This window comes from Planococcus citri, chromosome 4, assembly GCF_950023065.1.
Source record: "Planococcus citri chromosome 4, ihPlaCitr1.1, whole genome shotgun sequence".
In the NCBI taxonomy this organism is placed as follows: domain Eukaryota; kingdom Metazoa; phylum Arthropoda; class Insecta; order Hemiptera; family Pseudococcidae; genus Planococcus; species Planococcus citri.
Window position 1 is genome coordinate 22,519,538 of NC_088680.1, and position 13,161 is coordinate 22,532,698.

Here is a 13,161-nt window from a genome sequence, read left to right on the forward strand (position 1 = left end):
AACAAATTTCTTCAGCTTTCTCGATGTATTTAGAAAAATATCATGTTATTTTTTTTTTACCATTTTTAGTCCAAATTTCGTTTTCAAAAATCCATCAATGATTGAAAAATGCACTTTTTCAACTGTAATTTCAGGCTTTCTGCCAATTTTTGGCTTCCTAAATGATCGAAAGCCACATTTTAGTCCATTCTGGAGCCTCCACTACTCCAGCACAGTTCTCGTACATTTTCCAGATTTTTTTAAAACTGCTGTAAAATATACTTACGAATATCAACTTTGCATTTCGGTAATTTTGAATTATTAAAACACAACCACATAATCGTTATTGTAGTGCAGTGTGCAGCGTAGGTACAAGTTACTCGTATTGGAGTTTCTTTTATGTTATGTAGCCTATAGCAAACATGTAGCAGAGAGAGGTATAGGATATACTCATACGTACGACTATGTACGTTTACGTGAAATGTAAACAGTTTTATCGTTATCGATGAACGAAGGTACACTGTGTATGTGTACGTAGAATTAAAAAAAAATGTACCTACTGTAACGTAGTATACCTCTAGTAATGCATATGTATCGTGTACTAATTATGTTGTACATACATACATGCCGAGCAAAATAAATAGGTATATGTGTCTGTAGGTAACCTAGGTAAATTTAAAGGTTCCTGTGGTGTCTTCAGATCTGTCTATAGCTGTCAGCTGTGGTCCAATTATTTTCAGCTCTTGATAGTGGTTTTGTGGTCACATCAAGGACTCCTCTTGGTAATCTTTTAATTCATTCAAAGTGGGAAAATCTTCCATCATGGAGACGAAAGCTTCTTTCCGATGGCCCGAAAAACATTCAAAATTGACTTTTTGTATTCGTAAAAAAAATTACTTACTTACATACTTACAAAAATATGTAATATTTCTGTTGCGGTCGGCGAATTATTTTTCAACAGATTTTGATTTGAAATCCAACTCCCAAAATACTCCCAAGGAGATGAACGGTTGTCACTTATTTCATTATAGACAAAATACTAGTTTCCTACCTCAAATTAACCACTTTGTAACACACTTCCTCAAACATTGAAACCAGTGAAATCTTGGTTCTACATTTTATGTAATTCAGAAACAATTTTTCAATTTTGGGCATAATACTTACTTTCAGATAATTTTTGAAATTATCAGTACATCAATAAACAAGAATTCCCTCATAGCGAGGCTTCATAGTAGAAATATGCAGCTAGTGTCAGAACAAAAATTTGAAAGATAATTTTGAAATCGACAGAGCAATCAGTAGTCAAAAATCAAGAACTCTCTTGCAATCAGATTTTCTTCGAACTATCTTTTACCTGCACTCGAATTTCAGTTCTATTACCCTACATATTTTTATTCAGAAATAGAAAATGGTTTTTGGCTAAGATTGTGATGAACTGAATACACAATTTTTCGAAATTTCGCCTTCGACACTCGACTTGCTCAACTATTCAATAGTTCCAGCTACAATTTTCAGAACCTTACTGGGGAGCTCCGTTCCCTGGGCTGCTCCGCGGCCCCAACCCTTCGCTCGCGGCCTGAAAATTCCAAAATTCAAAATCCCTATAAAACTTCAAACGATTTCTGCAGAGCTGGTGTAGTAGCTCCGCCCACAATGAAGCAACGTAACAATGCGTTCGATTAAAACACTATTTTTATAATGTTTTTTTGATTTTTTTGGACCTTGAATTTCAAATTTTTTTCCAAAATATTCATGTATCATCATTCATCACAGAATAAGGCTCAGATGCAACGTTTTTCAACGTAATTTCAACGATTTGTGATTCATTCAAACCAATACTCATCGAAGGCAATAATAATATTTAAAGTCTCCTTGAAAAAAAAAAATGGCTAAAAGTCTAGTTCTATTGCCGGAAATTGTCAAAAAGCTTTTTTGCCAAAATTGACGAAGTCTCGCTTATCAGCAAAGTTGCAGATGGCCAAGAATTGTCATTTTTTTTCGAAGAATGTCAAAAAATTCCACATTTTTCCAAATTGTTCTATTGCCAAAAAAATTGATTTTTAGTTTTTTGGCTCTCAAGTACATAATTACCTACTTGACAAAATGTCCTAAAATTGTACATAAAAGAATTTCAATCAACTTAATTATAATTTTTTCAAACGATCAAAACGCAGCTTTATGAAACTTTGAGAAAATATGTTCAAAAAGTTGTAAAAAGAGCCTTGAAACGTTCAATAATCATTTTCGACCAATCAGAAGATTTTTTTCAAAAACAGCGCATTTATGACTCAAACTCTTTCTTAGAAAATTGCAAGGAAGAAGGAATATTTGAAAAAATGAACGGGCATATTATTTGGAATTTCCGCGTGTGACCCACCCCTCCCCCTCCACCATTCACTTGAATCGTCGCATTACCGATTTCACGGGTGACCAGTGAGCCTTTGTTGAAATTATTTTCCAAGGTCTCAAAGAATACGTCTTCCTCGTAGTATATGTATTCAAACATTCCTGATCGTAGAAAGGATAAATCAATTCTTAAAAATATTTGTGTAGGCTGAGGACTTCACGTCTTAAAAACTGGATTTTGGAACAAAAAGATGAAAAGTTATTCATCAGGCAAATTTTTGCTAATTTGAACTGGTTGTCTTCTACTTCCATTTTCTGTGTTGGAATACTTCATCTTGAGAATTGCTGCTTTATATGCTTGCTGTGAAAAAATAACCAGTATAAAAATGTACTCGTATGATGTGCATAAGCATAATGGTACATTACCAGACATTTTCCTGTGGCTAAATTTTAGCAACTGCAGAAAAAATAAGATACATATAATTACTCTGAAATAAATCGTTGACCAGACTCTTCGAATTCTCTGATCGGCAAATTCATCGTCTTACGAGAGACAGATACCAACTGTTCCTCGCAAATCAGAACGAAACTTCGCCCACGAGTTACACATGGAAAAGCAACTTGCAGCTGATGGGTATTCGGTTTTTCTGAAATGAATCTAATCTGGAAATTGAAGGGGCAGGAGTGTACGGATTTTAGGTAGGAAATCCCATTGGCCATTTTTGATCATGGATACTGGCAGGATTTTTTGAGACGAACAAAAAGGGTCTCTCATAAAACAGCATATCTTTGAAATTGAATGCTCTGCAGGCAAATCAATATTTAAGGATGTTAGAAAATTTTTATGAACTATTGTTTTTGGATTTTTTGCTTGTCTTGAAAAGTTAGGTACATTAGAATTTACCTTCAAAATTGACAAAAGTTCAAAAACTCGAAAAAAAATTATTCTATGTATTCGCAAAATATGGTTGCCAGTAACGCCTTCAGTTTTAGAGATAGACAATTCTGTCAAAGAACCTTTTTTGTTCGTCTCTAAAAATCATGCCAAAATCCATGGTGAAAAATGGGATTTTCCAACATCCATATGCCACGGTCCCTTCAATTTCCAGTTTAGACTCATTTCAGAAAATTCAAATATCAGCTGCAAGGTGCTTTTCCATGTGTAACATGCAGGCGAAGTTTCGTTCTTTGATATAGGTATTTTGCTCGCCTCCTGGCATGGACGATTTCTCCTTTAATTCTATTTTTTCTGGAGTATTCAACCTCATAATTCAGAGGTGATTATTTTTGAAGGATTTTACCAGGTCCCTGCATTAATTGGGATATATTTTCCTTTCAAAGGATTTTGAGGTAATGCCCTTTCTCCAGTTTTAAAATCAATTTCTATATGATTTTTAAGCTTTGTCAACATTATTGTGTTGAATTAATAAACCCTTAAAAATTCAAAAACATAAGAAAAATTTTCATACGTCATAATTATGAATATTGTAGGTATCAATTGGTAAAATTGACGGGACCCAACATGATTGATGTACTCAACTACTTAATGTATTAGTAGGTACTTAGCAACTGAATTTCAACCTCTCCTTCTCACGAATCTCATTGAGGAGGGTAGCATTTCTTTGCGATAGTTCCTGTCGTAGCACTTGCACTTCTGCCTGTAAGCGTATAATTATTCTTATTGTACGTATTCTTATTCCTGTCAGTGAAAATTATTCTCCATTTTTGGATCTTCATTCGGCATTTTTGTACTGAATTCAGCTCCCCCCTCCCCCAAATAATTTAAGTTTAGGTATAGCTGTTTTTTGATATCCGAAGAAGTACCCAGTTCTAAGAGAAACTTCTGAAAAAAATGTCACCTCTTCCTGAAAACTTCTTCTTTAATTAACGTATTGGGTAAGTTGAGAAAATTGGAAAAATTGTCTGGAAAACCTGGAAAAGTCAGGGAAAATGACTTACTAAAAATAGTGAAAACACCCTGATACAATTTAAAAACAAAAAAATGATTATATGTATAATCGGAAAGTAAATTAAAAAAGCTGCAATTTTACTGTGCTTTGCTGCTATATGGCTGCAACATTATGGCAGGGGAAGGAGTTTAATAGTACGGGAAAGACACCTAAAACATGAAACAGCCCCCTTGTACGCCAAAGGTCGAGAAAAATTGACCATAAAAACAGAAAAAGATTTTTTTTTGAAATTTTTTTTTAGATGCATTAATTTTTTTTTTTTACTAAAATAATGATAATTCTGTGCTCCGAAATCATCAAATTACTATTTTAGTAAAAAAAATAATTAATGCACGTTGAGAAAATTTCAAAAAGAGGACAAAGAAAGCATGCACATGGACATAAATTATAGGGGATTGTAATTTTCATTGTCACGATTCACTATTTGATGTAATCGTGTTCATTCTATTTTTTCAGATTTTAATCAGAATTTCTAGGATTAAAATTTTCAGTATAATATTTTTCAAAATTTGCCAATTTTCATCGAGTCGCGAATACGGTACTTATTGTTTTATTTATTTTAGACTTTTTCGTGTCAATATTAATTTATTTTTCATTGTAATTATATTTCAAGTACAACAAAGAAAAATAATAAAAATAGTTTCGAATCATTTCTATAACAGGTCAGTAAATTTTGTAAACTTTTATCTATGAATATTCACAGGGCCGGATTAAGCCTCTTTGCGCTCCTAGGCAGATTGAAATTTGCCGCCCTTTTAAAAAAATTCAAGTACCCCCCCCCCCCTCCCCTCCTTTTATCTACGTACCTATAAGAACAATAAACACAATATTTGAGATTTATTTAGGAGGATAGGTACATAATGTGTAAGTAGATTATTAATAAGTAGTGTAGTAGGCATGCATAAACAGAACTATAAGGTATTATGGTATTAACCAAGACAGATTCTTCGTTCCAAAAAGTTTTCTTCTCGATTTTTCTTTTGCAAAATCAACAATAACATCTTCAAATTCGATTCTTGAAAGTAATTCTGATTCTACTGCCAATACCATTTGGTAGTTGAGGCGGTGTTGAGTTGTTGTGGAGTATAAATAATTTTTAATAAGTTTTAAGCACGAAAATGACCTTTCGGCGCTGCAATTAGTAATCGCAGTACAATTTAACAGGCGATATGCGATTTCAACATTTGGATACACTTCTTGAACATTTTTCTCGTGAATAAATCGTAACATTTTTAAAGGTGGATAACTTTCAAACTTCTTTAACTTCGCAATATGTTTTAAAGTGACAAAGCTCGTTCTCAAACGCAGGTTCTAAATCTTTTGGAAAACACTCTTGTAATATGTTTGCGTGTTTTCGTAATTCTGAATCATCCAAACTGCAAAACTGAATAAGTACAGCAAATTTTTGGAAAATAGTTTCATATTCGGCGCATCTCTGTTTAAGATCCACGTTGAGTTTATCTAAAATGGCATAAAAAGTATTCACTCTGAAGTTTTCTTGCCCATTGAGTTCTACATCGTCTACTTTTGATTCGCCAGGCTTTAATTTCCTTTTTTTTTTCCTTCGAGAATCTTTTTTATATTCCTGGCTGGTAGATATTTTTCGTGCTTTTTCTTCATAAAGATTGAAATTATTTCGAGTGGTGTTTACCAAACTGATCAATGATTTGTATAAATCTACAATATCCGAAACAGTAGTATCCACGTGCTGCAATTTCTGACTCGTAGCATCAAAACGTTCAAGTAAATCACGCCATACACACAGCAAAAAGCGCTTTCCAATTGCTCCATACAACTTCGAAGGCCTTTTGCTTTATTTCTGGCGACTGGTTTTTCATTAGAATTGTCTTCAAAAGCTGACAAAGTGGTAATAATTTCTTTCCACAATACGAATTTGGTACATAAAAATGGATTTGGATTAGAAAACAAATTTTTTCCCCTCGTAATTCAGAATAAAATTTTGAAATGAAATCCAAATCCATTTTTATGTACCAAATTCGAGTAGGTATTGTAACAAGTTTCCAATTCATTATTTTCGAATTTTTTGGGTATCAGATTTCTAATTCGATTAAATCTAGTAAATTTTACCTATTCTTTTGACATCTGCGCTAATTCACAATAATAGGATGAACAGAAAAAATCATAAGGTGTATTTTTGATTATTTTTAGTCATCTAACATAAATTTTCAAAAAAAGTTACATTTCTCAGTATGTAGGTAAAATATTGTCATCATAAAGTTTCTGGTTTTGAAGGAACGATTGAATTTCTGTCGAATGGGTTTGGTTTTTACGTTTCTCATCGTGAATTTATAGACATTATACTCTTTATCGTACATATATTTTTACCTATACTTCATTTGAGCAATACCATGCAATTCCCTAATACGAGTATTTTCATGGATTATTTTTCCTGCGGAGTAATGTTGAAAAATGTGAACAAAACCTTTTGCCTTTCTAGAACTAGTTGGTGTGGTATAATGACGATGTGCCATCTCTCTCGATGACGAGATAATTTAATCTCGGAATAGATAGTGCATTGCATAGATCTGTACTGCATTTATTCTCGACCATTTGGGGAAATTTTGAAGTGGGAATTAGATAACGATGCGACCAGTTCGGAGGTGAAATGGTTCGAATCGTTAGCTATTATTATATCGTACATGTACGTGTTGGAGTACGCATCTAATTTTCGTGCTCGTTTTTTCCGCGACCTTTTTGCTCTTTTCATTTTTCAACGAGTGTAACTTTGTTCAATTTGTAATTTACTCGAAGTATTGAAATGATTCGAAGTTAATTATTCGATTTCGCGTTTTATTGGTGCAAATGTTTTTGATTAGGTATCTTCCGGTAGTTTTAATTAATCGACGTGGTGTGCTAAAGTCGAGGATAAAGGTGTGCTGTGTTCGAGGAGATGGCTGCTGAGACCATGCTCTGACAGGCTGTAAATTCGATGAATAATAATGCTTCGAGATATCCTGTTTCCAAAGGATAGCCATTGTTGAGCTGAGAGTGAGTTATTAAAATATTTCGTTAATTCTTATACTCGTATTATGATATTTAATTACCATGTTTAGTATGGTCTCAGATTATTTATTGGTGTTTTATTGTAAAAACGATGTATAGAAATGCCATGAGATGTGGTTTGATAGGCAGTTTAGGTAGTAGGTGTTAGCTACTTAGTTTTATTTATACTTTTTCTTACTAGGTCATTTAGTGACAATTTGAATAGGTTTGATAAAAAAAGAAATTCGTAGTATGTACTTACTTTTCGGGCCGAATAAAAGCATCAAGTTTTTCAGTACATTCCATATCTCGTTGAAAAACCTGTCGTGTAAATTTTCACTGAATTTTCTTTGATAATTTTTTGAATTGTTTGTTTGTGTGTAAAATTGGAATTTATGTCGGAGATTTCGATGGTTTTTTAAAATAATTGAATTGAATAATTTTATTATTACGTTGATCAAGAGTCGGTGCAGAGATTTATTTTTGTTGAAGATTTGAAGATTAGATGTCGATTTCGATTCGAAGATTGTTGGTTCGGAGATTGGTTATTGGTTTCGTTTAAGAAAAAGGGTCGAGAGGTGGTACAACAGTACCTACTCTACACTACATTGGATTTAAACATTTTGTTAATCCATTTCTTGTACAATTCTGGATATTTTTCTTCGTTTGGAAATTGGAAAACTTCAACGTATGGTGTACCTCTGTAGTTGCTTTTACACTCCGGCATGCAGCACTGATTTATTATGATTTCATGAATAAAGTAACGAAATATCAACACTACCAGAAAGGTCATTCCACGTCAATTCGACCAAAAAGTGGAGGGGGGTGGAGATTTTTTTCGAAATTTTTCCTGTGGAAAGACCTTCCGAAGGGATGACCAATGGCGCAAATCGCAGCCCTCTAGCCCTTTTCGAAGGCTGCTAGGGGGTGTCAAAGTTTTCAGTAAACTTGAAATATCATCCACTTCAGCAGTGGATTATTCGATAACCGCGATACCTACCGAAATAGAACTTTTTCAATACATAGTTGGGGTTTTGATAGGCTTTTTGGTGGTATGTATCATAAAAATCAGTGTTGCCACTTTTTTTCGTGCGAAAAATTAGCTCGAAAAGTTTCAAAACGTAGTTTTCATATCTTCTCGAATCTCAAAAATTCTGAAAAAAATATATTAAGGACAACTTTTCATGCTAAACAATATTTAAAAAAATTGGGATGGCATTAATTTGTAAAGTCGATTTAAAAAAATTGAAAGTATGTGAAAAAATGTGATTTTTTTGATTTAAAACATGAAAAAAAGTTTCGATTGTTAAAGTTAACCCATTTGACTTTTATTTTTACGTATCCGTTGAAAACCCCCTTTTTCACTTAATGAATGAACTCATCACAAAAAAACCAAAATTCAAAAAAATGAACGAATTTAAATTTTTTGCTATGAGTGCAATTTTTATCAATTTTTTTATGAAATATGTCAGAAAGAGGTCAAAATAAGACAACTAAATAAATTTAAACTTTTTCTGATGTTTGTGATTGAAAATTGATTTTTTTCGAATTTTGATTTTTTTTTGTGATGAGTTCATTTCATCGAGTGAAAAGGTTTTTGTCATTCACTGCTGAAATGGATGATATTTCAAGTTCACTGAAAACTTTGACACCCCCTAGCAGTCTTCGAAAAAAGGGCTAGCAGGCTGCGATTTGCGCCATTAATCATCCCTTCGAAAGGTTTGTCCAAAAAAAAAAAAATCAATAAAAATGAAGACCCTCTCCCCTCCTTTACCACTTCTTGGTCGAATTCACTTGGGCCTATAGCATTGGAAGCCTTCCCAAATTATCAAATAGGTCCTTTGACGTTTCGCGCGAATAATTACTTTTTCGTGAGGATATTGGTTCATGATAAATCCATATCCACGAAAAAATACCATACTTTGGTACATACGAACGAGAAAATTCGTTATTTTTGATTCGTTTGCCTGCATTTCGTAGGTAGCTCGTTTTATTCGCGAAATAAAATCACTCTTTTCAGAAATTGAATTTTCAATCAAACGATAAAGCAGGAAGGGTAACTAGGTAGGTAACGATTTTGTGAAAATTTCGAACACGTTTTATTGCTCACTTTTCTATTCGATTGATCTTGGAATACTATTTTCAACTAAACGTACGAATACGTTCACTTCGTACGTTATAATGCAACGTGATACAAATTGCATATTTCACCTATCAAAGGAATCGAGCATCAGGTTTTTTTTCCATTACCAGCGAAAGCTCCACTTCCACTTCGCGTGTGTGTGCTCGACCGGCGTACGAGTATATTGTAATTTCGACTAGTGTGTATACTTTATCGAGAGCGTGTTTTTTCCCGTCCTCTTGGTCGATGTTTATTTTCGTATTATTACCATTATATAACGGTTAACCCTTCCTTCTTGCACCTCCACACTTTGCATACTTGGCCGATTGTGCGCCGTTAATACGCTACCGTATGCAACTTATTTTCGCTCTTTGACAAGACCGAATCGTAATGGCCTGTATAACGAATTCGAGCGGTTTTTTTATTAGCCCTCTTGGCCGCGTATACTAGTAGGTACTCGTAGGTATGTGTTTAATTGTAAAAAAGCAAGAGGAACGGGTAGAATGGGAACGTTTTCATCGCGAATGGATAAATACGCGCGCGAAACTAGGGCGAAAAAAAAAAACACGACGAACGTGCCTTTTTTTTCGAAGTGTTTACATCAAATTAATTGTAGGTAAATGTTGGAAAAAAAACACCGTGAAAAAAACGCGAAGGGAGATATTAGATAGGAATCGATTACCATACTGTTGAACGTAATTTGAACTGTTTAACCGGCTGGATAATAAAACGTTGGCGAATAAATTAGCCAGCTATTTAACAAAGCGCATCGTCATCATCGTTATATTATTCGTACAACGAAGTACCGCGAGCTGGAGTATTTTCATTTTGAAATGCCAATAATCCTCATACCTATCCTTTTCTAATTAGTTTTACAGATTAAAACCGAACCGAACCTTACGAAAGTCGAACCGTATTGGTTTTCGCGTGGTGTATTTTAATGCGGAATTTAAAACAGCTCGGAATACCATACCAGGTATCCACCATTGTTGATGGAGGTTTTCCGGGCTTTTTTTTTACTCCCCCCTGTTGAGTATGAGCTGTCTTTGGAAGGGAGCTTCTGTATGCTTCTTTTTTACTACCGATTAAGGTTTCAACTTTGTTGAAGAAGCGACGCTTCGTGGACATATGGTATGCATAGTGTGGTTGAGTTATTTGTACGTATAAGAACTCAATAAAAACATCGTTAACGGCGGTTGTGAGTAACATCTTGTTTACACATATCCATGGTTACTATACATAGTAATACGTGGTCGTGCTCGTGCATTTATGTAGAATGGGGAAAAATGAGTGATAGTGCTTTGCTAAATGGATTCGTGCTTTTCCTATTATATTTTTTATCGTATACGAGCTGTCTAGGGTACTTGGTGTGAACAGGTTTCATTGCGAAGAGATGAAACGGAATCTGGGATATTCCCTTTTTCATCGTATTTTTTTTCAGGAAGTATGTGCTAAAAATTACATTGGGGGGGGGCAATTGAGAGAAAGGAAAAGAGGATGAAACGTGAAACTCGAAGAAACTGAGTTTATTGAAAGAGTAGGTATATTAGGCCACAGTGAGTTTTTGTCCAACTTGAAAAAGGCTCGAATAGATTTGTTGATTTTTTTTCGTACCTGCTCTCGAGCTCTTTCACGATTTATTTCATCCGTTGTAACGTTAATTATTCCAAGTTGTTGACGTTTGAATTTTTTTGATTTTCTTTCCATTTTTGAGAAGGGGTTGCTTTTTTTTAGTGCAAGAGGCAATTTTGCAGATATTTTGTATTATTGTTGTTTTCATAATACTTTGAGTATATCAATGCACGGATAATAAATACACGGACCTACTTACTTGCATTAGGTATTAGTAGTTGTATCAAAATTACGACAAAAACTGAAAGGTACATTTTAGTGATTTTTTTTTAAATTGAAAATTTTGAGAAACTGACGAAATTTTTGTTAATTTTGGCAGAAATTGGTAAATATATTGCGTAAAATATTATTTAGGAACTGTTGAAATAATAAAACATTAGGTACTGAAAATTGCCACACAGTAACGAAACTAACACGAGAATAAAAAAAAAAACACCTGGAAAGTTGATGGTTGGATTGTTACAGTCAATAATGATTCAGTTCTACCGTTTTTCAACTTGAACTCTTTGATGATTCTTTCCTCGACTCGCATCGTGGGCCACGATAACACTGTATGGGTTGAGGTCAAGCACTATAAAATTTTTTTAAAGGATTGAATCAATTATGAAATGAAATTCATTTGAACCTGATCTACTCGTACTTCCACCCCATCTATTGCAACTGTACTCATCCACTTGATAATAGATGAAAATTATTGTAAAGTTACATTTTCGAAATTCCAATAATGTTTACGAAACTTTTTCGTTTGAAGTACATATGTACTTACACATTTTCTAATTCTAAATTTTTTAATCGTATTATTTGTTTGAATGCGTGACTTGGAAAATTAAAAATAGAAAAAATACAACTTTGAAAACCCTCGTTAAATTCTGAAGATCGCTTGATGGAAGTGGTTACAGGCTGAAACTTCAGGAATGCTCAATATGTGTTATTTGTAATAATCACAACCAATTCTCATTTTCTCGTCTGTCAGAACTTATCGGTCATAAAATAGATATGAGAACCCCCGAATATGTTGACGGTGGGTATTTATTCTTCCACGTGGCTTTCTTGCGGGCTTCTAACGCGATTAATTGAAAAAGTGGCTGAAATTTTCCAACACTTGAAATGCAATAAAGTGCAATTGCGCAAGGGGCTCGTTAGTTTGAATGCATATCACTGTGGTTAAGGGAACACCACCCTCCTCCCTCCGTACTGCTTAGTTTTTTTGCTGTCACCACCAAGTTGAGAAAATTTGGAGTCTTGAGCCCCGATTCCAGATATTCTCTCATTGCAAAGAATAAAACAAGAATTAATGTAATAAAAAGAAAACTTACTTGTAACCAACATCTCCCTGAAAAGCTCCGTCGGTCTTCTCAGTTTTGATTTTCCTTCTGTCTTGATGGTTTGTTATCATAATAAAATGAATGAACGAAATGATTTTCGAAGGATGAGAAACTGAATTAAATGAAACAAACGAAAAAAATACCTAACGCTTGAGACTGAATCGTAATTTAAAAGTGGAGTAGGTAGGTAATAAGTTAATAAATTGAGATTGAGAACGTTTTTGTAAGTAAACCAGAAAAAGCAACAGAAAGATGGAGAAAATTAATAATGGGTATTTGAAAACGGAAATAAAAAATGAGAAAAAATATCATCACTCCCCTCTCTGATTTCCGATTTCTGTAATCGTACACGAAAACTGCAGTCTTAAATGCTTTCTTCAGGTGAAAAATCCTTTTTCTGCTCTGCACTACACTCAAAATTCAATTTGTTTCAAAAACAAGTAACTGTATAGCACGTTAATTACCTTCTCATCAAACTCACAATGGTGAAGTGTGTTCTGGATATCTGCTTCAAGTGAAATGAAACGATGGAAGAATGAAAATAAATGGAAAATAAATGCATGATGAATAAGAGAAATGAAAAAAATTAATGAATAAAACAAAAAAAATAAACAAAAACCAATAATCATAGAAAAAATAATAATTACGTTATGTCAATTTTTAATTTAATTCTCTACAATTTTCATTGACATCATTTTTTTGTAGAATGCTTTGTTCCATTTCCAAACCAGTTTTTATGATATTCTAGTTTGCGAACTTTTGAAGATGAATTTTTGAAAAATTC

The 13,161-nt window shown here is 33.6% G+C and overlaps 1 protein-coding gene across 6 annotated transcripts in view; it reads left to right on the forward strand.

Moving 5' to 3' along the window:
* LOC135843515 (potassium voltage-gated channel protein Shaw-like) overlaps nucleotides 1-13,161 on the forward strand; it is a 761,198-nt gene that overhangs the window by 136,978 nt on the left and 611,059 nt on the right. For 2 of the 6 annotated variants that reach the window (XM_065361444.1, XM_065361447.1), the window contains exon 1: nucleotides 6,707-7,304. The exons of the other annotated variants lie outside the window; for them this stretch is intronic. The gene's annotated coding sequence lies outside the window, so the exon portion shown is untranslated. Of the gene's footprint in view, nucleotides 1-6,706; nucleotides 7,305-13,161 lie in introns of those variants that run through there. 6 annotated transcript variants of the gene reach the window in all.